The sequence below is a fragment of the Balaenoptera musculus genome, chromosome 18 (genome assembly GCF_009873245.2).
Source record: "Balaenoptera musculus isolate JJ_BM4_2016_0621 chromosome 18, mBalMus1.pri.v3, whole genome shotgun sequence".
Taxonomy (NCBI): domain Eukaryota; kingdom Metazoa; phylum Chordata; class Mammalia; order Artiodactyla; family Balaenopteridae; genus Balaenoptera; species Balaenoptera musculus.
This window is the reverse complement of record NC_045802.1, coordinates 16,512,101-16,536,771: the sequence shown is the minus strand read 5'-3', so window position 1 is coordinate 16,536,771 and position 24,671 is coordinate 16,512,101. Positions and strand designations below refer to the sequence as shown.

At 41.8% G+C, this 24,671-nt stretch overlaps 1 long non-coding RNA gene across 1 annotated transcript; it reads right to left on the bottom strand.

The window, feature by feature from the left end:
- Positions 1-1,256: 1,256 nt before the first annotated feature.
- LOC118884239 lies at positions 1,257-24,547 on the bottom strand. Its single transcript, XR_005017236.1, has 3 exons — positions 24,046-24,547; positions 2,377-2,572; positions 1,257-2,163 (listed from the first exon to the last, which is right to left on the bottom strand). It is a non-coding gene; the product is annotated as an uncharacterized LOC118884239 (long non-coding RNA).
- Between the last annotated feature and the right edge of the window lie 124 nt (positions 24,548-24,671).

Here is a 24,671-nt window from a genome sequence, read left to right as displayed (position 1 = left end):
TGTGAACGAACCAAGGAAAGGCCATGTGAGAACGTAACCAGGAAGAGAGCTCTCACCTGTACCTGGCCATGCTGACACCCTGATCTCAGACTTCCAGCCTCCAGAAACCTGAGAGATAAACGTTTGTTGTTTAAGCCACAGTGGTAATTAGTTTTGGCAGCCTGAAATTTTCAAGATACTGGGCATTGCAGCGAACACTACAGACAGTAATACCCTGACTTCTATTAACAGTGGAACATTTCTCAACTCTGTCCTGCTCAGGTAAAACATGAGAGGCAAATTAATAGTTGAAGGTAGAATTCTTAAGAAAGCAGTTCTGCATTTTAATCAAAAAGTATTTATTTGACTTCGAGAATGGTAAAGTAGGAGTAATTGTTACTCTCCACCTCTTGCCCTGTTATCAATCCAGGTTATGTAGTAAGTTATTCTGTTAATAAAGAAGTGAACTTAGTATCCAAGAGAAAAATTTTAATTATATTTGTTTCCCTCTGGTTCTGTAACTGTCACTTTTCCATCTTATTTGGAAGACTAAAAAGGCCACTTAGGGACTTCCCTGGTGGCGCAGTGGATAAGACGCCGCACTCCAAATGCAGGGGGCCTGGGTTCGATCCCTGATCAGGGGACTAGATCACACATTCATGCCGAAACTAAGAGTTTGAATGCCACAACTAAGGAGCCCGAGTGCCGCAACTAAGACCTGGTACAACCAAATAAATAAATAAATAAATAAATAAATAAATTAATTAATTAATTAAAAAAATAATTTTAAAAAGGCCACTTAGGGTAGGCTGCTTACATTTCATAATAAATAGTGAAAAATTTTTTGTTTGTCTTTCTTTTTTCTTTTATTGGCCATACTGCTCAGCTTTGGAGATCTTAGTTCCCTGACCAGGAATTGAACCTGGGCCCCAGCACTGAAAGTGCCAAGTCCTAACCACTGGACCTCCAGGGAATTCCCAATAGTGAAAAAGCTTTGATTTGAGTTTTATCTTGAAAAGTGAAATAAAAATTGTGAAAGTATATTTACTTTATATTTACCAAAATGTAGGCTATAATGATAACTACAGGCTTACTCTTAGAACTAAGAACAAGTCAAATGACTGACTGGAATTTTTGGACATAATTTTTTCCAACAAAATCTTATAATAGCACAAGTGACATTTTTCCTTTGTATTTTATTTGTGCAGCATGACAATGAAGATGGACATTTAACAAAATGCTTGAGGGTTTTATTTATTTTCCCACAGTCTCTCAGTCCTTTAGTTAAAACTCATGGGGAGTTGAACTCATCTTTGGAAACATCTCTGCTGTCTTAATTCTTCTGGATGTTTCTCTCTAGTTGTGGGCATTTCCACTTGGACATCCAAGAGACATATCAGTCTTCACGAGTCCAAAACAGACCCTTGGTTCTCAATTTTCCCTGCCCCTTCCCCACCTCTACTCCATTTTCTCTCCTCCAGCTGCCCAAGACAAATATTAGGAATTATCCTTGATTTCTTTTTTTTTTTCTTCTCTCACATGCGACATCCAATCCATCAGCAAGTCCACCTGGCTCTGCACCCCCAACCTGACTCCTTCTCACCACCTCCACTGCTTCCTTCCAGAGCCAGCCACCATCTACACCTGCCCAACCAACTTCACCACCTTCCTAATGGTCTCCTAGCTTCTACTCTTTGTCTCTACAACTACTCTCCACAGAGCAGCCAGAGTGATTTTTAAATGTATTCATTTTTATTAGGTACAACATTTACATGGTTCGAAGTTCAACACACTATAAAAAGATAGGCCCAGAGAACTCTATAACCTACTCCTGCATCCCTCACCCCAACTCTCTAATGATATTTATTTCCATTGGTATCTTCTTTTTTTAATCCTTCTAGGATTTTTAAGGCAAATGCAAGCATATGCAAATATATCTCTCACCTTATTACATAAAAGGTAGCCTACTATAGAGACTATTCTACAGTGTTCTATATCTTGCTTTTTTTCACTTACCAATACATCCTAAAGCTCTTTTCATATTAGCACATAGAGATCTTCCTTATTTGTTTTTCCCGCTGCTTATCATATCATCGTTTATTTAACCAGGTACCTTTCGCTGAACAAATAATGCAACAGTGAAAAACTTCATACAGGTGTCATTTCATACATGTGGAGCTGCATCTATGGGATAAAATCACAGAAATACAGTTGCAAAATCATGTATTTTAGTGTATTTGCCAGTTTCAAAATGAAAATTTTAGAGATAAATCTGATTGTCACTTGCCCTGCTTATAGGCCTCCCCCAATTCCCCATCCCAATCAGAATAAAAACAAAAAGCACTGAGACCCACAAGGCCATCCCTAATCTTAATCCTAAACAAGGCCTTTGCTTACCTCTTCGATGTCAATGTCTTTTCCCCTCTTTCACTGTGGACTAAGCTCGTTGGCCTTCTTCCATCAATCTCATAAAATTATCTTTCGTGAGACGTGCAATTTCACTTTGTAGTTGATTTCCATTGTGTTTGGACTGTATTGTCAAATATGTGTAAAAATCCAGTCATCAGCTCTAGACTTGACAAAGAAATTGACCCTAGAAGGGGAGAATAGATGTTAATGTTTAATGCGGATGGGTATTTATAAGCAGTCATTTGATAAGTAAACGTTTCTAAGTTATGATGAATTTTACTCTCCTTCATAACTTCAAACTTCAGGGATTCAGATAATGAATGCTGAGATAATGAGGACTTTCTATCATTCTGTAGCTGTGTGACCACAGATCCCAGACACATAAAGGTGGAAGTCTAACCTTACATAGAAATCCAACACGGTCGGAAAAGAACAGTGGGCTGGTAATGGCAAGCGCTGTGTTCTGCCACTAAGTAAGCTGTGGGAGCTTAGGCAGGCCATTTCATCTTTCTCTGCCTCATTTTATATGTATGAAAAGGAAGAAAATGGAATTCACCATGAGTCTCAACCTTTTCAATCCCCAGGGATTCCTTTTATTACCCCCACTCATTTTTATAATACGTTGAGAAATTTTATCTACCGAAAGTTATTTGTTATAATTTATGTTACCATGTTCATTGTTCACTGTTAGCATGTTCATTGTTAATTTATCAACACTATATATAATTTTGAATTCTGCTTAGCATTAAATAATCAGCTGCTGTTGGTTGACCCAAAGCAAAGAAATTCATATGTTCATTTGCCTGTGTAGCTCTATCTTGTTTAATTCCTAAGGCTGGGAATCTCAGGACCTACATGATTGTAAGTTTCTTTACCAGTCTGGGAGTCAACGTCATGTATATAATCATCTAGCCCAGAGGATTTTTATTTTTATTTTAAAATTTTTTATTATTTATTTATTTATATTTTCGCGGCACTGGGCGGCTTGTGGGATCTTAGTTCCCTGACCAGGGATTGAGCCCGGCCCTTGGCAGTGAAAGCATGGAGTCCTAACCACTGGACTGCCAGGGAATTCCCTAGTCCAGAGGATTTTTAGATGGTGCCCCACAGAGCCCTGGGGCTCAGAGCTGAAGTGAGGGTAGGGAAGGAGGAGGCGAAGCAAGGAGTCTTAGGGCCCCCACACCTATTTTATCTAGAGTACCTCCACTTTTTTTCTGTCCTGTATATTGTGTTCTGCCTAGGATTTTGTTTGAAGAAAGGGTTTAAACTATTAAAAATAATTTGAAAAATACATCAATCAAACTCGATTGTATAGATGAAGATAATGAGGCTCAGAAAAGTTCAATGAAATTTGCCCAAGGTTACAGAGCTAATTAATGGCCAAATACTCATTCAGTCAATCAACACATACTTATTGAACATTGTGGAAATAAAAATTATAAATATAAAACTTTGATTCAGTCTTGGTCTAAAAACAATCTATGGGTCACCATGATGTTTGATCAGAAGCATTAGGATAAAAGAATCTTCTTTTCTTTTTTTTAATTCAATGGGTTTTTTTTTGGCCACGCCCCGTGCCTGGCGGGTTCTTAATTCCTCGACCCGGGATCGGCAGTGAAAGCGTGGAGTCCTAACCACTGGACCACCAGGGAATTCCCTAAAGAATCTTATTTTCATGAACTGGTGGAGAATTGACATTAATGTGCATGCTACTCCTGTTTGGTAAGAAAAGGAAGAGAGGGCAGAAGAATATCTGCATACTGGTGACCGCGGGAGAGCAATGAACAAAGAGTCCTGTTAGAAGACAGGCCAGGTGGGGTAAAGGTCTTATTTCAGTTTAAATTCCTAAGGGTTCTGTCTCTGACTGTCACACTATTGCTATTTTTTAGTGTCACAGAGGAGGAGCCAAGAGCCCTGCCTCTCCAAGATTATCTATAAGGTTTTTATTTCATTTCCCAAATTAAGCATGTTATTACCGCTAAGCTTGGAAAAACCTGTGGCTATGGGAAATGTGTTAATTTAATCTATAAGATATATTTGTAATAAAAGTCAATTGATTGAATTTGTTCAACTTAAGCTGGTAATAAATTCTCTGGCCTTATGATAATTTACCTACGACGGGGTGTTAGGTATGTTCTGTTTTTAGGCCAAAAACTACAGACTCTCTGGTTCTAGCTTTCTCCCTGCAAACTATTTGAAATAAAGCGTGTCTTTGGCAGATTCAAAGACAAATGTACCACAAAACCTCATTGTTTCTCAGCACCAATCAAGTCAGCCATTCTTCTAGGCATTGAGGATACAGCAATGAACATGTGGAAAGAGTTTCCTGCTTCCATGGACCAGAATTTGTTCTCTTGGTTTCTGGTCCAATGCTGTTTCTGCTACACTATGCAGACTGAAGACTCATTCTGCTCTTTTGCAAATACTTGTCATTACAGAGTGTGCTTATGTCTCCCCCATGTTATTTATTCATTTATTCCACAAATATTTATTGAGTAGCTTCTATTACCAGATTATGCTAAGTGCTAGGCATCCTGATATGAATTAGCTCTCAAGGTGCTCACAGACCTATGGAACATAGACTTGTAAACAAATTTCAAACCAGCATAATAACTACGATAGAGGGAGAGGAACAAGGTACACACACACTACACAGCTGGAACTGATTAACTCCCTCTGGCATGATATCCAAACTTGGATTTGAAAGGTTAATAGAGGTTTCCCAGGCAAACCAATGACGGTGGGAGTAGGAATGGCATATACAAAGGTACAGAAGAAACAAGAGAGAACATGCACATTCTCAGAACTATCTGATGTTTGGTATTGATGGAGTTTGAAGCACAAAGTGGACGGGAGGCAGGAAATTGATGGAATCTCTATGTAATGGCCTCTGTTTTCTCTGTGAGTGAAGAGAGAGCATTTTTGGAGACTAAGGGAGGCAGAGGCTGGTAGGAAGTTTGAAGAGAGGTTTAAAAGAGCTGCTGAATTGTTTATAAAATAGAAAAGATTAGGGAAAAAACAGAAGGTCCATTCATGGGAGACTGGCCTAATAGATTATAGTTCACTCGTGCAATGGAATACTATGCAGCCAGGAAAAAATATATAGATACTGATATGAAATGATCTACAAGATATCTTATTTAGTGAAAAGAAGCAAGATGCAGAACTGTGTGTACTACTTTAACTTTTGTGTAAAAGGCAGTAGGAAATTAAAAATATTTCCTTACATGCATAAAATATCTCTGGAAGAATGCATGAGAAAGAGATAGCTTTGGTTGCTCATGGTAAGGGAAGCTTGATGGCTGGGTTACATTGTAGGGGGGAACACTTTACACTGTGTAGTTTTTATTTATTTATTTATTTGGTTGCACTGGGTCTTAGTTGTGGTAGGCGGGCTCCTTAGTTGCAGCACATGGGCTCCTTAGTTGTGGCATGTGAACTGTTAGTTGCAGCATGCATGCAGGATCTAGTTCCCTGACCAGGGATCAAACCCGGGTCCCTGCATTGGGAGCGTGGAGTATTATCCACTGTGCCACCAGGGAAGTCCCCTACACTGTATAGTTTTGAATTTTGGATCACAGTAATGTGTTATCTATTCAAAAATAATTTAAAAGTGAAATCTCTAAAATCTTTTTAATAAAATGAAAAGGAATAGTTTCTTAGGACAACGGAAGATAAAACTAAATTTTGGCGTCAAGGCTATGTTCCTCTGGAACCTGGTACTTATGCCTAACTTGAGGAAATGCAAAGGGAAATCTTTATTTTCATTAGTGGAGCCTATTTGAGAAAGGTGATTTGGTTGAATTATGGGGATCAGAGCTGTAGAGAGTCTATAGAAAAACCTAACCAAGGCTTCTGGCTTGGCTTCTTGCAGCCCAGGGTCTCCAACCATGGCTTCTGCAGCTTATTTACAACATCTCTTTGGTTACATCCAAGCAGCCCCTCAAGTTCCTTTACTGCACTTCTTGGTGCAAAACCATGTTGCACAAAGTGAATTAAAACAGAACTTTGCTCTTCAGGAGCTAGGAAGTTAAAGGACCCTGATTATTTCATAATGTGTGAACAAATAATGAACAGGACTAATTTTTGCCTGTGGATTGTTGTATCTGGTTCATTCTCTCACAAGCAAACCCTTTTATCTCTAAGCAAGTATATAAAGAAATGTTCTGGGTGTCCGACAGCAAGCCTGTTATGTGTCTACAGGCCACATAACATCAGGGAATGAGGATGCAGGGATGACCAATCTGTCATCCCTGGTGTCTGGGACCACACGGGGCAATGACAGAGACATGAAGAGAACGTTGGAATAAAATGTGGTCCTTGCTATCAGGGAGGCATGAACGGAATTCTCTGGGAGCCCAGAGGTAGGAGCAAGTAACTCTGCTTGGAAAGTTAGGAAGGGCTTCATGGAGGAGAAAATATGTAACCCAAGTCTTAAATAAGGAGTTGAAGTTGAGGGAGGTTGAGAAAGACATTCCAAGCATGGAGAATACAGTGGGCAAAGGCAGTGAAGATCAGAATAACATGGTGTGTTCATGGAACACCAAGCAGATTGCTCTGACTCCATGGCAGCTGCTTTTCAGGGAGTGGCAAGTGTCCGGGCTGGAAAGGAAGGTCCGGACAGGGTTATAAAATGTCTTGCGTGCCTGGCGAACAAGTTTAGACTTTGTCGTGTCAGTAAAACACCATGTTCTCAGTCAACAGGCTAATTCGGTACTTTGCCATTACTCTCTAACCTGTTTTAAGCAGGTCTTCCTTCTGTTGGCTTCCATAGTCTTGTTGGACACAGAACAGGGATGTGGAAGGCAGGTTGGTAAACAGTGTTATCTTCCCCGTTCTTCCTTTTTATTCTTCTCTCACATCTAATTAGTCATCAAAGTCTATTCTGTCACAAATGTTTTCTTTGTTTTTTCCTTGTATCAACCATTTAGTAAGCATTTACCTGTGGCAGGTACTGGGCTAAAGGCTTTATACACACCATCTTATTCAACCTTCAAATAGCCCTGTGAGGTCACGTTTTAGTCAGTGTTCTTGGTAGCAGGCAGCAGATGTCTTAAGTAGGAAAGCAATTTACTGGGAAGTTATCAGGCAACTCACAGAATTTATAGGAAGGTGGAGGACTAAGTTCAGGGAAGAGCCAAGGGAAGAAGCAGAGTACAAAGTTGGGATCCAACCTCAGCTACAATTCCCAGGACATGCCCCGCCATGCCTCTGGATGCTAATCTCACCACAGAGACTTCGAAGATTCTCAAGCTGACCACAGTGCCTTTGCATCACTACCCCCCAGCACAGAGAGGAGGGAGAGCATCAACTGGCTCTACTCAAAGCATGAGGAACGGCTTCCCTTTTGTGGCTTCCCAATCCCATTGGGATTCATTCAAATTAGGAAGGATGTCTAGATAATGCACTTCAAAAATGACAAACACCCGTGAGTGCATTTTGTAGATGAGGGAATAGCCTTATAGCAGGTAGGTTAGGTAGTCAAGTAACTCAGCTAGTCAGTGGGGGAGCCAGGCTTGGAGCCCGAGTCAGCTTGTTTGCAAAGCCCACGGTGTGATGCAGTCCTCTGCATTGCCTTCTCTAAACCATCCCAGCTCCATTTCACAGCCCACACACCAGTCCACGCTCCCGTCACCTCGTCTGCATTACCGCCTCCTACCTGATCTCCCTGCTTTGTGCTCCCCCGTCTCAGTTCATTCTCTACACAGTTGCTAAGATAATATTTTTTGAGTACCATCCACATTACATCAACCACTTGTTTAAAAATCCGTGACTCACCCCTTCGAGAGCCTTTCCTGATTAATATCATTCCACGCCGATCACTCAGTAATCAGTGAAATAACGTTGCTACAGTGCTATCACAGATGCATAATTTATACTACACTAGGTTATATTATGCATAGTCTCTAGCTATTCCATTGATGTGTGACTCTGCTAAGGTCGGACAGCCTGTCTTCTGCTGCTTTTGCGACTCTAATGACAGATACTAGCATCTAACACCTTGACTGTCTTCTAACTGAATCCTGGGGCCCTTCAGGAGAGTTGTGGTACTATCATCAATGTTATTATTTGCAGAGCACTTCTCATGGGCGAATTCATTATTAGTTTCCCTGACATTTCCCAATTGCTTCCTGTGTTTCTCTGCCATATACTGTACCCTACCTAGAGTTAAGTGTGTTACAAAATTGCTAATAACGCTAACAATTTTATTTCAGCTTTTGGAAATGTTTCTTTACTCCACCCCCAGATACTGTAAGTTGAAGAAAGGTTAAAAGTGGTATATTTTTTCTTTGAGCTGGGAGGTGAGAGGAAATATTATTTAGAGCATGTCCCTCCTTTCCAATTAGGAATAATAAAGGTTATATAAACATGGAGCACCACATGCAATTAGGGAATCTGCCTGGCCAAGTGACCAGCTTGAGGTTCCTATAGGAAAGCCTCTTGCCTGGTTCCTGAATTGCTTTCATACGGCAGAGGGCATCATTACAACTAATAATGCTCTGGACTCTCAAAAAACCTCTAGATCCCTCTAAATCCAGATTAAGGAGGCCAAGGACCAGAGCATTGTAGGTGTTTTACCTCCCACCTGCCTGTGCTCCAGTCTCTAGCAACTTTTGAAGACTTGTCTCTTTCTTGAGTTTATGACATCAGAAGAGGTCATACCCACACACACAGCACACAACTTGAGGATCGCTCCCACCAGTAGAATGAACAAAACTCAGAATTTATTTAAACAATATTCATATATGCTGTGGTCTCTTCATAGACATCAAGAGGAAGGATAAAAAAGTTAGGGTTTCTGTCTTCAAGGGGTTAACCTTCTGTATGGGGAGACAAATCTATTAAACATACAATTGATGAATAAGGGGATGAGGCAATAAAGTAAGTCTATACTGGGGATAAGAATGGCACATGGAAGGGAGTAATCCACTCTGCTTGGTGGCGGGGCGGGGGTGTGGATACCCAGAGGCCTTACAGAGGATGAAACGCTTGAGCTAAGACTGAGGAAAGAGTAAGAATTTGCCAGACAGATGAAGTGGGGAAGAACATTCTAGGAAGAGAGCAGAGAGGTGTACCATGGGACGAAAGGCTTAGGTTATTATCAGGTATCTTGGATTCTGAAGATGCTTATTCAGCACCCATTCTTTCCTTCTCTGCAAATTTCCTAGACAGGGGGTTGAGTGTAACTGACCTCACTTCCGGCTCCAGGGATGGGTCCTGATTGGCCTTAGCCAGCTGGCATAATCCATTCCCCTGTCATAGCTGGTTCCCAGAAAGGCAGGTCCTCCAGGCCTAAGAAAATCAGCCATGGCATTCCTCAGGTATATTAGTTCAGGGCTGGATATGTCCAATCAGAAAGAAGCCCAGGACTTTGGCTTGATGGTTGGGGAAGAGGAAGCATGTAAACCTGAGAGCTGTTAGTTTCCACTTTGTTACTTCAAGGGGAGCCAACCAGAGGAGAAGGATGTCACATGGAGCTAAGGGAATTGCAGAGAAATGGAGCCAAAAGACCTGAACAAACTCCGACTGGAGATTAAGTGGAGCCTTATGTTCCCTTCATTCTTTGAAAGATCAAGTCGGATTTTTGTTACTTGCAACTAAAATCATTCTACCTGATGCAGTGTCACTGGGTTTGAGGTTGGAGGGGGTAGAGGGTGGGGAATGAATGGGCTGGAGAGGTAGGCATGGGCCAGACGATGAGTATAGTTTCAACTCGAGAGACAGGGAAAGCTCTCAAAGGTTTCAGGCCACGTTAGGGAGTAACAGGATCTGATGTGAGTTTTACAAAGATTTCTCCAGCAGCGATGAGAAGCGTGGCTTCAGGGGAACACGTCTGGGGCCGTGAGAACAGGAAACCATGACACATTGCCGCTTCCTTCATCATTCCATTCAAGGGTGTATGTTCTAGCTCCTTTTTGCACGAATCTCAAAAGGGAATCAGATTTTTAAAAATACTTAATCTGTGAACATACGAAATAGGATATAAATTCTTCAGGATTTTATACCTGGGAAGTAAGGATGTATGTTTTAGATGCCCACAAAATTCTTCAGGAATTGAATGTAGGAGATCAAAGTTAGGGTTTTACTATTTGGGTTATCAGTAATATGTTGGCCTCCTTCTGTTTCTCGGTAGAACTTCCAATTTGTTCTATATTCCCTCTTAACTCTTTTTATTTATTTGTCAGTGCAGTCTTTTTTTCTCATTGTTTTGAGTTTTTTGTTTTTGCTTTTTTCTCCCTAGAGACAGGATGGCAGTTGAAGAAAGAAAAACGTTGAGTCAACTGGCACAAAAGCCCTTTTCCCATGGTATCTCTTCTCTTGAGGGGAATTAACCTGATCCTAACCAATTTTACTCAAGAGGAGGTATCTTTGATAACAAATATTTGTCCCAATCTCTTTGGCCTCCAGTTATTAATTGCCAAGTAAATTCTATTGATAGGAGCCATGTGCATATGTGACTCTGTTCCATTTCACTGGAAACTGTTCTATAAAGATATTAAGATTTAGTTAATCTTTCTGCTTGCTTGTCATTGCTGAGCTTCCTCTTCATGCCTTGCACTGTGCTTGATACTGGGGACAGTACAATAGGAGAGGAAAGCTGAGTCTCTGCTTAAAAAGGGCTTGTAGTATAAATTCTGATGATGGGAAGTGCTTTTCCTAAAACCAAGTCAATGAGGCCTAAGCAATAACAGTGGTTCATATCTAAGATGGCTGTGTTATGTTGATCCTTAAACTTATGAGAGGTTTTAAAAAGCGTGATCAGACATATACAAAGAGTTTCAGATGCCATTCTGCCAGGACTCCAGTGACATTAGAATTTTGGTCATTGACCACTGACTTTCAGTCAAGGTCTTTGCGGATAAAGATGATCTCATTCTTTGTTAACAGAATCGTTTCTCTCCCTCATGTGCATAATTTTAGATGGAAAATGGAGCCAAAAGCAGGTACTTGTAGAAAAATGTGTTATCCCCCAAAGTTGCCACAATACACAAAATGTCCATTCTGTAAAGAACTGTAGTTATATGTGAGAGTTAGAGATTGTTTCCTGCAAATGAATAAACCATTTTGCCCAAATGGCAATAAATTTCACCTCTTCCCCATTTCACTATTTCCTATGGGCGATATTCATTCTCCAAAGTTCCCATTTAATTCCTTCTTACACTTTTTGTTTCTTTTTTTTGGCCATGCCATGTGGCTTGCGGATCTGCAGATCTTAGCTCCCCAACTAGGGACTGAACCCGGGCCCTCGGCAGTGAAAGTGCCGAGTCCTAACCACTGCACCACAAGGGAATTCCCCCTTCATACATTCTTTTAAACATTATTTGATGTAGGAGATTTACAGCAAAACTGACCACATACTTGTGAACCAGAACCCGAGCATAGTCCTGACCTTTATTTTTAAACCAAAATCTTTTCACATCAACTCCTCTTCTCTGCTTGCTCACTGGACTCTAGAGCCAGTGACCCTCTAATGATAAAACCAAGATATGAACCAAATCGAGCTCTGTCCTTGACTTCGCAAGGGAGTTAATCACATCCAGAGCCTGGCTCAGAGCAGGCACTGAACAAATATTTGCTGGATAAAAGAGTAAATGAAGATAATGTCCAAGGAGTTGTGAGTTAGTTTGAGTTTTCTTGAGCTAAACTGAGGACTCTGGCAGATTTAAGACCCTTGAATGACAAGCTGAGGAGGTTATATTCTCATTTCTGCTTTCAGTCAGCAAGTTTTTGAGACCCACCCTGCTCTAGGAATAATAGTCTCACTTCCTCTTGACCAAAGGCACTTGGGGTTCCTCTGCTCTTGGGTTCCTAAGGAGCGAGTTCGCTGGTCAGTCCCTGCCGCTTGCTTCAGCCCAGGTCAGGGCTAGTGTAAGGGCGGGTCTGCAGTGGCGTCAAAGTTATTAGTAAAGAGAAAGCCAAGAAGGAACAGAAACATACACTCTCTTCCTCCTTCTCTTTTCTTTCACTATTTCACCCTAACTGTCACCATTTCCCTAGAGTGGGTTCCCCCTCCCACTTCATTCTACCCTGTCCTCCTAGTTCCTCTGCAGAAAATTCCAGCAGAGTTGGTTTTCCTTTGAAATATAGATGACCCTAATTCCTGTTTATTGCTGGCAGGAATGCAAAATGGTACAGCCACTTTGGAAGACAGTTTGGCAGTTTCTTACAAAAATAAACATACTCTTAGCATACAATCCAGCAGTCTGGCTTCTTGGTATTTATCCAAAGGAGTTGAAAACTTAAGTCCACACAAAAACCTGAACACGGATGTTTACAGCGGCTTTATTGATAATTGCCCAAACGTGGAAGCAGCCAAGATTCAGTAGGTGAATGGTACATTCAGACAATGGAATATTATTCAGACAATTCAATATTATTCAGTGCTAAAAAGAAATGAGCCATGAAGACATGAAGGAACTTTAAAAAACATGTTACTAAGTGAAAGAAGCCGATCTGAAAAGCCTGCACACTGTATGATTCCACCTATACGACATTCTGGAAAAAGCAAAACTATGGAGGCAATAAAAAGATGAGTGGTTCCTGGGGTTGGGCGGCGGGGAGGGTGAATAGGCAGAGCACAGATGACTTTTAGGACAGTGAAACTGTTCTGTATGATACTATAGTGATGGATACATTTCATTATATTTTTTATTTTTATTATGATTATTTTTTTGGCCGTACTGCACGGCTTGTGGGATCTTAGTTCCCCGACCAGGGATCGAACCCACACCCTGGGAAGTGAAAGCAGGGAGTCTTAACCACTGGACCGCCGGGGAATCCCCTATACATGCCATTACATGTTTGTCCAAACCCATAGAATGTACAACACCAAGGGGGAACCCTAAGTTAAATGATGGACTTTGGGCGATAATGATGTGTCATTGTAGGTTCACCAGTTGTAACAAAGGTACCACTCTGGCAGGGGAGGCTGCGCGTATATGGGGACAGGGGAGATATGGGAAATCCCTGTACTTTCTGCTCAATCTTGCTGTGAACTTAAAATTGCTCTAAAAAAATAAAGTCTATTAAAAACATACATAGGTGGGTAGTTAGATGATACAGCTGTAGATGTAGATATAGATACAGATATAGATATAGATATAGATACAGATATAGATATAGATACAGAAATGAACTTTACTTCAGACCTTTCAGTACATGAAAACCTATTTTTAGCCCAAGGTTTCCTGGGCTAAAGAGGACTGGGGAGGATTGAAGAGGAAGATTAAGGAAAAAGCCTTGCAAAAGCCTTGTGCTTGCTTCCAGCACAGGTAAGCAGGCGAAAAATCACAGGCTGTTTTCCGTTACTCAATGGGCACCCCCCCCAAAAAAAAAAAAAAAGACATTGGTCTGATCAGAAACATTAGGTGCTACCAGTGGAAGAGCATGCAGGCTGGCTAGTTTCTCATTCTGGGAAAGGAAAGGCAATGGGAGATGGGCCCCGTGGTTGGAGACCCAGCCCTCTGTATCTCGGATCACTTTTCCTGTACCCTTCCATTGGATTCCCAGGTCTGTGATTCCCGGATTACCCTAGACACCAAGGGCCACCTGCATTAGAATCACCTGAAACGCTTTATAAAAAGTCAGATTCTCAGGTCAAGCTCCCAGAAAACCAAATTCAGCCATTCAGGGATAGGATCCAGGAATTTTCCAGAAGTTCCCAAGGCACTCAAGTGCAGCCGGGTTTCAGAAGCAAAAAACCCTTGTTGCCGAGGGGGTCCTAGGCCTGCTGCTGGGAAGGGAATGGGGAAGGAAGGGAGGGGGAAAACAAATGGCGGGATGTTTATCTGATGTTCCTGGATGTAATTTAAAAGATATTCTTCTGGAGAAGCATCATTCGTCACGGAAGTCCTATGCCAAGGGACTGCTAGTTTTGCACTGGAGGGATTTTGTGAGCCTGCCTGGGACCCACCAATGCATATTTGAGTCAGCAAGAAAATTCAGAGTTCAAAACAATGAATGCTAGACTTCCAATAAGTGTGGACTTCCAATACAGATGGAATCTCTATTCTCAGATTTTTGCCCTTTGAAAAGTTGGGACTTCTGCTGCAAGATGTTGTGGCCCTGACTTGTGACCCAGTTCTGATCATTAGATTTCTCCTTTGTTGTGAGAGTAAGTCGTCATCGCCACCCCTTTTCTTCTGTCCCCATGTTTTCCCTGTGGTCCCCTTCCAAGTCCTTCTCAGCTTTCCCCTCTTCCTTTAGAGGAGCTACTTGCCAGATGCTGGCCTCTTCCTTCAGATGAATGATCTTATTCTTGCTTCACAACAACTCTGTGAGTTTGGTGCTATAATGTTACAGATGAAGAAAGGGGGGCTCCCACAGATTCAGTGACTTGCTAAAGGACACACTGGTAAGTGGCTCTACTCCCACCTTGCCCCCTAGTTTTGACACCTACAACCCTGTCTAGGCTTCCTGCTCAGAACACCAGTCCTTCAGGCCCGGGCCCTACCTTGCTTTCCTAAGTTGTCACCTCAGATTTGAATGCCCTGCTCTTGAACCCAAGTCTGGAGGTGGGTGCACAGCTGCCTCTCCGATGTCCTCGCTGCTCACTGACTGCCTCTGGCTCTCACACCAGTATCCCAGACCCCTCTCGCTAAGTGTGGGTTTCATCTGATGAGGCCGGACCCCCAGATCCCTGCTGCATTAGGGAAAACCCAGTTCTTCTCCTGTGTTTCTCCTTTACTCTCACACAACTTCCGCATGCACACTTCTGACACCAGATGTGTGGGGTTATTCTCCCATGAAGCAATTCTCTGACACCAGCTGGGTGTCCTATACTTTAATTCAATTCTGACACTGTCTACCTGGAGAGAGCACCAATTCCCACAGGTTAAGGGCTCAGTCCCATGAGACTGCCCCCCACTTCAGATGCCAATTGCAAGTAGTAGGTCTCCAGGTCACCCCCACTTCTGTCCAATTTGGCTATAAATCAGAGGTTCCCACCACCCCCTCCTCTAATTCAACTGATTTGCTAGAATGGCTCACAGAACTCAGGGGAACACTTATGTTTACCAGTTTATTAAAGGATCTGATAAAGGATACAGATGAAGAGCCAGATGAAGAGATACATAGGATGAGGTCTGGGAGGGTCCAAAGTGCAGGAGCTTCTGTCCCTGTGGAGTTGGGGTCCATCACCCTCCTGGTGTGAGTGTTCTCACCAGCCTGGAAGCTCACTGAACTCCCTACCCTTGGGATTTTGTGGAGGCTTTCTCACATAGGCATGAGCAATTATTAACTCCACTTCCAGCCCCTCTCCCCTCATGGGGGGCGGTGGAGGGGGGCAGTGCATCTGCAAGCTTCTAATCATAGCTTGGTTTTTCTGGTGACTAGCCCTCATTAGAACAAGAGATGCTCCTAGTGCTCTTATCACTTAGGAAATTACAAGGGTCTTCAGAGTTCTGTGTCAGACACCAGGGCAGAGACCAATGTATACGCTTCTTACTATTTACACCTGCTCAGCTTTCTATTGCCAGACTAGATTGCTGAGGATGAGCCAGAAAAATACATGCTGCTTACTATTAGAAAAAGCTTTGGACTCAGCTCCGACCCTTTTCCCTGGACTCACCTTGCTTCCTATAATTGGCCTTCCAAGAGTGAGGAGTCAATCCAAAAGAAGTTGCCTTGGTCCAATTATTAAGCACAATTCTTTTCGTTTAATGCTTCTCTAAAAGCTCCATGTCCTGCTGGAGTGGCAGCCCCCTTTCTGTTTCCTAGATCAGTGGTATCCAAACTGTGGCCTGTGGAGCTCTGCTCCGTGAAAACTTGTCAAGTGGTACACGGACACACATCATTATAAGGGTATTCATTTCCAGATCCTCAACTTTTATAGGTACTTTTTCCTAAAATCAATTTGCCTGAGGATGTGCCTGCATTTATGTCAGATGTTCTCCCATCTCATAAACTTTCCCCATTCCATATCTTACTGTGATGCTTTGCAAGGGGTAAAAACAACAACAAAAAGGTACTACAAAATATTGATTTGGGGACTTCCCCGGTGGTGCAGTGGTTAAGAATCCACCTGCCAATGCAGGGGGCACAGGTTCAATCCCTGGTCTGGCAAGATCCCACATGCCGCGGAGCAACTAAGCCCGTGCTCCACAACTACTGAGCCTGCGGTCTAAAGCCTGAGTGCCACAACTACTGAAGCCCGCGTGCCTAGAGCCCGTGCTCCGCAACAAGAGAAGCCACTGCAATGAGAAGACCATGCACTGCAACGACGAGCAGCCCCCGCTTGCTACAGCTACAGAAAGCCCGTGCGCAGCAAGGAAGACACAATGCCACCAAAAATAAGTTTAAAAAATAAAAATTAAAAAAAATATTGAGTTGGTGGAAACGTTTGTATCGAGATATAATTGATGTCTTAGTTCCAGGTGTACTACATCATGATTCAACACTTGAATATATTGTGAAATGATCACCACAAGTCTAGTTATCATCCATCACCACACAGAGCTACCGTTTTTTTCCCCTTGGGATGAGAACACTGCATCATTACATCCCCAGGACTCATTTATTTTATAACTGAAAGTTTGTACCTTTTTGACTACCTTCACCCATTTCACTCACCCTCCATCCCCTTAGGGGATTTCCCCCATCCCCCTTAGGGGAAAACTCTAATGGTTACTAAGGCAAGTTAACCCACAGATCTTTCTGGCCTTCTTTATATTATAAGTATTCCTGATAAGGGAGAAGAAACAAGGATATTTTGGCTCCTCTTAAGAGGTTTTCAATTCTATAAGGTAGAAATGGGGGTGCATATATCTTTTCTAATTAATGTTTTTGTTTTCTTCAGCAAAATACCGAGGGGTGAAATTGCTGGATCATATGGTAGTTTTATTTTTTATTTTTTGAGGAAACTTCATACTGTTTTCCATAGTGGCTGCACCAATTTACATTCCCACCAAAAGCGCACGAGGGTTGTGCATCCTCGTCAACACTTGTTATTTGTTGTCTTTTTGATAATAGCCATTCTGACAGGTGTGAGGTGATATCTCATATGGTATTGAGCTCTTAACCACACCTAATAATCCATCTTACAAGATGCATTTCATTTTATTTTTACAATATTCTTCAAAATGCTTATTAATGTTTATTTGAATGGAAAAATGAAGTAAAATTTTTTCTGACAGAAGGTAAATCTAATTTCTCTAATTCATTTGACAACAGGACTTTGACCAGGCTGCATGGTGGTCTTCTTCTATAAAAATCTGCCGCTCTAAATTCAGAGAAAAATATATATAAGCATGTGATGAGATAAAAGTACTATTATAAAAAAATTGTATTAACAAAAGATATACTGAATTGAAAACATTAAAAAATTTCCGTTCCCGGGCTTCCCTGGTGGTGCAGTGGTTGAGAATCTGCCTGCCAATGCAGGGGACACGGGTTCGAGCCCTGGTCTGGGAAGATCTCACATGCCGCGGAGCAACTAGGCCCATGAGCCACAACTTCTGAGCCTGCGCGTCTGGAGCCTGTGCTCCGCAACAAGAGAGGCCGCAATAGTGAGAGGCCCGCGCACCGCGATGAAGAGTGGCCCCCGCTTGCCACAACTAGAGAAAGCCCTCGCACAGAAAGGAAGACCCAACACAGCCAAAAATAATAAAATAATAAATAAATAATAAATAAATTAAAAAAAAAATTTCCGTTCCCAATTCTTTTTTTAGTATATAGGGTTAAACAAAGTGCCTTTCAGTGAAAGAATAACAGATAAAAATAATAGTCATATAATACGTTTTTGTATACTTTCCAGAAATTGAGAAAATAAATTACTTTAATAAATGTGTAAAAATTCCTTTCACAAGTTAGGTGGTTTCCAATATTTTGCTTTCAATAAAACCGATGGAGACATAATAGAATTTGTCAGCAAGACATCAAAAATAATACTGGGTGACAGACAACTATAATTCATATAGCATAAAATTTTACCATTTTAAAGTGGCTTTTAGAATATCCACAAATTTGTGCAATCACTGTGATAATCAATTTTTTAATGTATTTCTTTCTTAAAATTTATTTATTTATTTATTTTTGGCTGCTTTAGGTCTATGTTGCTGCGCGTGGGCTTTCTCTAGTTGCGGCGACCGGGGGCTACTCTTTGTTGTGGTGCACGGGCTTCTCATTGTGGTGGCTTCTTCTGTCACGGAGCATGGGCTCTAGGCGCACGGGCTTCAGTAGTTGTGGCACATGGGCTCAGTAGTTGTGGCTCGTAGGCTCTAGAGCGTAAGCTCAGTAGTTGTGGCGCACGGGCTTAGTTGCTCCGCAGCATGTGGGATCTTCCCGGACCAGGGATCAAACCCGTGTCCCCTGCACTGGCAGGCGGATTCTTAACCACTGCGCCACCAGGGAAGTCCGATAATCAATTTTAAAACATTTTTATTATCTGAAAAAGAAATCCTGCACATTCCTTAGCAATCAAAATCGGCCCCTCTTACTCCCCCCTCTGCCCCATGCTACTAGCAACAGCTAATCTGCTTTCTGTGCCTGTAGATTTGCCTACTCTGGACATTTCATATAAATGGAATCTTACCATATGTGATCCTTTATGATTAGCTTCTTTCACTTAGCATAAGGTTTTCAAGGTTCATCCAGATTGTAGCATGTATTAGTATGTCATTTCTTTTTTTTTTGTGGAATATCCCATTGTATGGATACACCACCTTTTACCCATTTATCAGTTGATGAACATTTGGATCATTTCCACATTTTGGCTATTCGAATAATGCTCTATGAATATCCATGTCAAGTTTTTGTGTAGATCTAAGTTTTCCTTTCTCTTGGGTATATACCTAGAAGTGGAATTTCTGGGTCATATGGTAGCCATGTTTAACAGTTTGAGGAAACGTGAGACTATTTCCTAGAAGCCTGTGCCATTTTACAATCTCCCCAGCAGTGTGTGGGGAGGTTTCAACCTCTCCATATCTTTTTCAACATTTGTTATTATCTGTATTCTATTTTAGCCATCCTAATAGTTGTAAATTGGTATCTCATTGTGGTTTTGATTTGCATTTCCTTGATGATTAATGATGTTGAGCATCTTTTTATGTGCTTATTGGTCATGTATATATATTCTTTGGGGGAATGTCTATTCAGATTTTTTGCCAATTTAAAAATTGGTTTATTTGTTTTTTTACTATTGAATTGTAAGAGTTATTTATATATTCTAGATATGAGTCCCTTATCAGATATATGATTTGCAAAAATTTTCTCTTGACAATGTGATTTTTGACATGTAACTCAGAAAGAATTCAAAGAGTTGAGTAGCGCTGATATAACAAGACTCGTTCCACTCACATATATTGGGTTGGCCAAAAAGTTCCTTTGGTTTTTAAGTAAAAATAAAAGACACATTTTTCATTTTCACCAAGAACTTTATTGAACAACATATTCACCCTTTTGTTCCACTACCTTCTGCCATTTTTCAGGCAACTTCACAATCCCATCTTGCCAAAACTTTTTATCTGTTTGAGCAAAGAACTGTTCCAGGTGCTTTTACAGTCTTCCAGGGAATTGAAATTTTTTCCATTAAGAGAATTCTGTAAAGACCGAAATAAATGGAAATCCGAAGGTGCAATGTCTGGTGAATACGGTGGATGAATCACAACTTCCCAGCCAAGCTCTAACAGTTTTTGCCTGGTCATCAAAGAAACGTGCGGTCTTGCGGTATCCTGATGGAAGATTATGCGTTTTCTGTTGACTGATTCTGGATGCTTTTTGTTGGGTGTTGCTTTCAGGTGGTCTAATTGGGAGCAGTACTTGTTGGAATTAATCATTTGGTTTTCCGGAAGGAGCTCATAATAGAGGACTCCCTTCCAATCCCACCATATACACATCACCTTCTTTGGATGAAGACTGGTCTTTGGTGTGGTTGGTGGTGGTTCATTTCACTTGCTCCAAGATCTCTTCTGTTCCACATTATTGTACAGTATCCACTTTTCATTGCCCGTCACAATTTGTTTTAAAAACGGAACGTTTTCATTACGTTTAAGTAGAGATTCGCTGGCGGAAATACAGTCAAGGAGGTTTTTTTCGCTTATGTGGAACCCAAACATCAAAGTGATGAACTTAACCAAGCTGGTGCAAATGATTTTCAACACTTGATTTGGGTATTTTGAGTATGTCGTCTATCTCCTGCATGGTATAATGTTGATTGTTCTCAGTTAATGTCTCGGTTTGATCGCCATCAACTTCAACTGGTCTACCTAACTGTTGAGCATCGTCCAGCGAGAAATCTCCAGCATGAAATTTTGCAAACCACTTTTGACATGTTTGGTCAGTCACAGCACCTTCTCCATACACTGCACAAATCTTTTTTACCTTTCTTGAAATAATAAAGCATAATTGGCTGAAAATGTTGCTTTTTTTCTTTCATCTTCAATATTAAAATGGCTACACAAAAATTCACCAATTTTGATGTTTTTTTAAAATGCACACTGATATGACAGCTGTCACACACAATCTAACAAAATTGTTTTGAATGAAGTTAAAGACAACAAAGTGCTACTAGAGCCATCTTATGGAAAAAACAAACGAACATATTGGCCAACCCAATATTTATATAAATGAGATTTCTTAGCCCTTATATTTACAAGATAAAATATAGGAATAGAATTCATCCTGAATCCTCTTAATTCTAGCAGTAAATCATTATTTATCCTTGGATACAGGGGAATGTAAAAACGTAGCCTTGTTCATCTTGAAGAATACTTTTCATTAAACATTTCTAGTTAAAAATTTACTTTTTATGTTTAATAATTTTTATATACATTTCCAATATACTTATGTTGTTTTGACCTATTGTGTACTAACAATTGTAAGGATCAGTTAATGTAGAAGAAACTTTTAAAAATCAGAGCTTTATGGCTTTAGTATATTAAGTAAATCGTAGAATTTAAATATATATACATATTTTTTTGTTTGTTTCAGATAGTATTACAGGGAAATCAATAAAAGATCATCAAGCGTGAACTATTTACAACAAATGTTAATATTTACAAGATGCTAGAACTCAGACTTTTTGGGAAATTTAAATTTATATACTGAAATTCTTCAAAATTCTTTAAGGTGGAATATGAACAAAGGAGTTTGAGAATCATTTTTCTAGCAGTAGTCTACTTCTTTCTGTCTTTAATCTCCATTAGAATGCCCTTTCCTGAGGGTGGGGAATTGGGGCTGAGCAGTCTTAGATTTCCTGAGAGTTAGCAAGAGTTCCCAACCTGGGTCTCTGATACTTGGGTGCCTTGTGAAATTGCACGTAAAATTGCACGTAAAATATAAGTGTACATATACATACACTCCCCCACTCCAGTTGATCTGTAATATTCAACTGATTTTTCATAAGGTCTGCGACCTAAAAAGTTTAAGAACTACTGTAACTACTATCTTCCTCTCACCTGCCTATTAGTACACCTCATTTATCTCATGCTAGGCCTTTCTCTTGGGTACCAATTAATCACTTGTTGCCTTTACCATACCGCTATTATCATCTGCCTGCTGGATATCGTCTGCAGTTTTGTGTCTTCTCCCAAGGATCACCCGATCCCAGGAATTAGGACAAGTTCCAGATACCAGTCTTTCCATTATGCTCTAGTGGAACAGAGTTAAACAAATCCTGAATGGCCTCTCTTTCTGTTCATTTATTTAAAGAATACTTAACAACATGCCTCCTGATGTGCCAGGTACTATTCTAAAGGCTAGGAATACAACGATGAACAGGCAGACAGGTCTCTCCTCTCCCAGTGTTTCTCTTCTGGAAGAGAAAGACGAAGAACTAAATAAGAAACACACAAGATTATTTTGGGTAGAAATAAGTACTGTGAAGAAAATAAACCCGGGTGATATGACAACGAGTGTTATGAAGAAGTAGGGTTCAGTTGGGAGGTTAGGACTTTTTAAGGAGCTAACATGGGAGCTGAAGCCTGAGTGGTGAGAAGAAAGTAGCCGAGAGGTGAACACAGTTGGTGCAAAGGCCACCAGCAGGAAGGAGGTTGGTGTTTCTGGGGAATTTCCAAGCCAGGGTTTGGAAAGTACTGAGCCTAAGAGGTGAGGTTGGAGAGGCATTTCATCCAGAGTGCAACAGTAAGCCAATGATGTGTTTTAAGCAGAGGAGGAACTGATCTGTTTTATATTTTAAAACAAAATCCTTCTGGCTACTTTGATAAAAATGGATTGTATGGGTTCAAGAGAAGAAATAGAGAAAGCAGTTAGGCTACCATGGTAGTAGAGGCCAGAGATTATGGTGACTTGGACTGGGGTGGAGATGATATAAATGGGAAAATTCAAGATATACTTTGGAGGTGGAGCTGATAGGACTTCTAAATGGTCTGGATAGAATTGTGAGGAAAAGAGAAGAGTCAAGGATGACTCCTAGGAAGTTAAGTTTTGAACAACTGGGTGAATGATGCAGTAGATTTAAAGATAATATTTGGGAATGTTTGGAACACCTATTAAACAGTTAAGTGACAAAGTGGAGTAGCTTTAGATACATGAGCCTGGAGTTCAGAAATGTGGTCAGGGTAGAGATTATTATGGGAGTCAGGAGCTTATGGATGGTATTTAAAAACCACTGTGGTTGGGGCTTCCCTGGTGGCGCAGTGGTTGAGAATCTGCCTGCCAATGCAGGGGACACGGGTTCGAACCCTGGTCTGGGAAGATCCCACATGCCGTGGAGTAACTGGGCCCGTGAGCCACAATTACTGAGCCTGCGCGTCTGGAGCCTGTGCTCCGCAACAAGAGAGGCCGCGATAGTGAGAGGCCCGCGCACCGCGATGAAGAGTGGCCCCCACTTGCCGCAACTAGAGAAAGCCCTCGCACAGAAAAGAAGACCCAACACAGCCATAAATAAATAAAATTTAAAAAAATAATACCTAGCATATATATTTAAAAAAAAAAAAAAAACACTGTGGCAGGCTGAATAATGTCTCCCTGAATACGTCCATGTCCTAATTCCTGGAATCTTAAAGAACCTACTGTGTATGAAGGCACTTAAAATCTGTCACTTGTAAGCCTCACAACAACCCAAGGTAGGTGTTATTATCCACCACTTGGCAGATGGGGAACTGGAGGCTCAGAGAAGTGGAATGCCCTGTTCTAGGCTGCAAAGCTGGAAAATACCTCAACCTCCCTTTCAAGGGCCTTACAGAATTTCTATGAAGGTGGGAAGTGGTAAAGAGCTGCACTGTGCTTTGAGACAGGTCCAGCCTACCTACCGCCTCGGCTGCCCAAAAACCTGCCTTATAAAATGCATTTCTACAAGGCCTGTCCCATTCTTTGTCTAGCTCTGGCATATTATTTTTCTCACCTTCAGAGCCCTTGCCAGCCCAATTACACCACAGAGACCATGACCACTCCTCAGCTAGCTTGTTAACTGTGGAAGGGCTAGTGGGGTTATCACATAACCAACTACCCCGCATGCCAGGCCCTTTGCCAGTCACCTAACATGCATTCACAAATCACAAATTACTCTATCCATCGTCTCTGGAGCAATCTAGAAAGGAAGGATTACTGGGGAATGGGAAGAAGTCAGGACCAGGAGCAGGGGCGCCTGAGTTCAAGTCTGGGGGTGCTATAGCCCTAACTTGAAGCTAAAGTAATCCTGGTCTAGTAACTTAACCATCTAAGAAAACGAGGAGGTTAACACTACAGATCATCTCTAACCTTCTTCAAGGATGCTTGCATGACAGCTTTTCTTCTTTCCCCACTCCTGGAGCTCCACTATTATGTGCAGTGGCAGGGCCGTAGCGACTGTCTGCTCCGCGACGGCTGCCCTTCAGTTCCCTGCCGTAGAGGCCAGACCCAGCCGTGACTCGGCCAATCGCCCGGGAGGCCGCGGAGCCCCTCAAGCCAGGAGCGGTGAGAGGTGGGCGATAGGTCATTTCAGGACAAGGGAGCGAAGGCTCCGAAAAACTACAACTCCCAGAAGCCCATGTGGGTGCCAATCGGAGGCCTGGGGCTGGTGCGTGTTGGGAGCAGTAAACCACGCTTCATTGCAAGGCCGCGCTGGACAGGTAACTCGAGCGCATGCCCAGTCACGTCCCCACTAGCTCAGCTTCTTCCTGCGGGATACTTCTCTTTCCGGCCTCGCCCAGCGCACTTTTCCCCGCCCCACCTCCGCCCCCTTTTCAGGGATTTCGGAGTGGGCGGGGCCACTGGCAAGCGCGTTCCCAGGAATGTGTACGCGCGCGTTCACGGGAGATTAAAGAGGGAGGGGACTAAATACTGGGTGTGGAAGGTGGCGAGGAGGCCGCAGATCATGGAAGGCGCATGCGTTCTAGAGGCGGTGC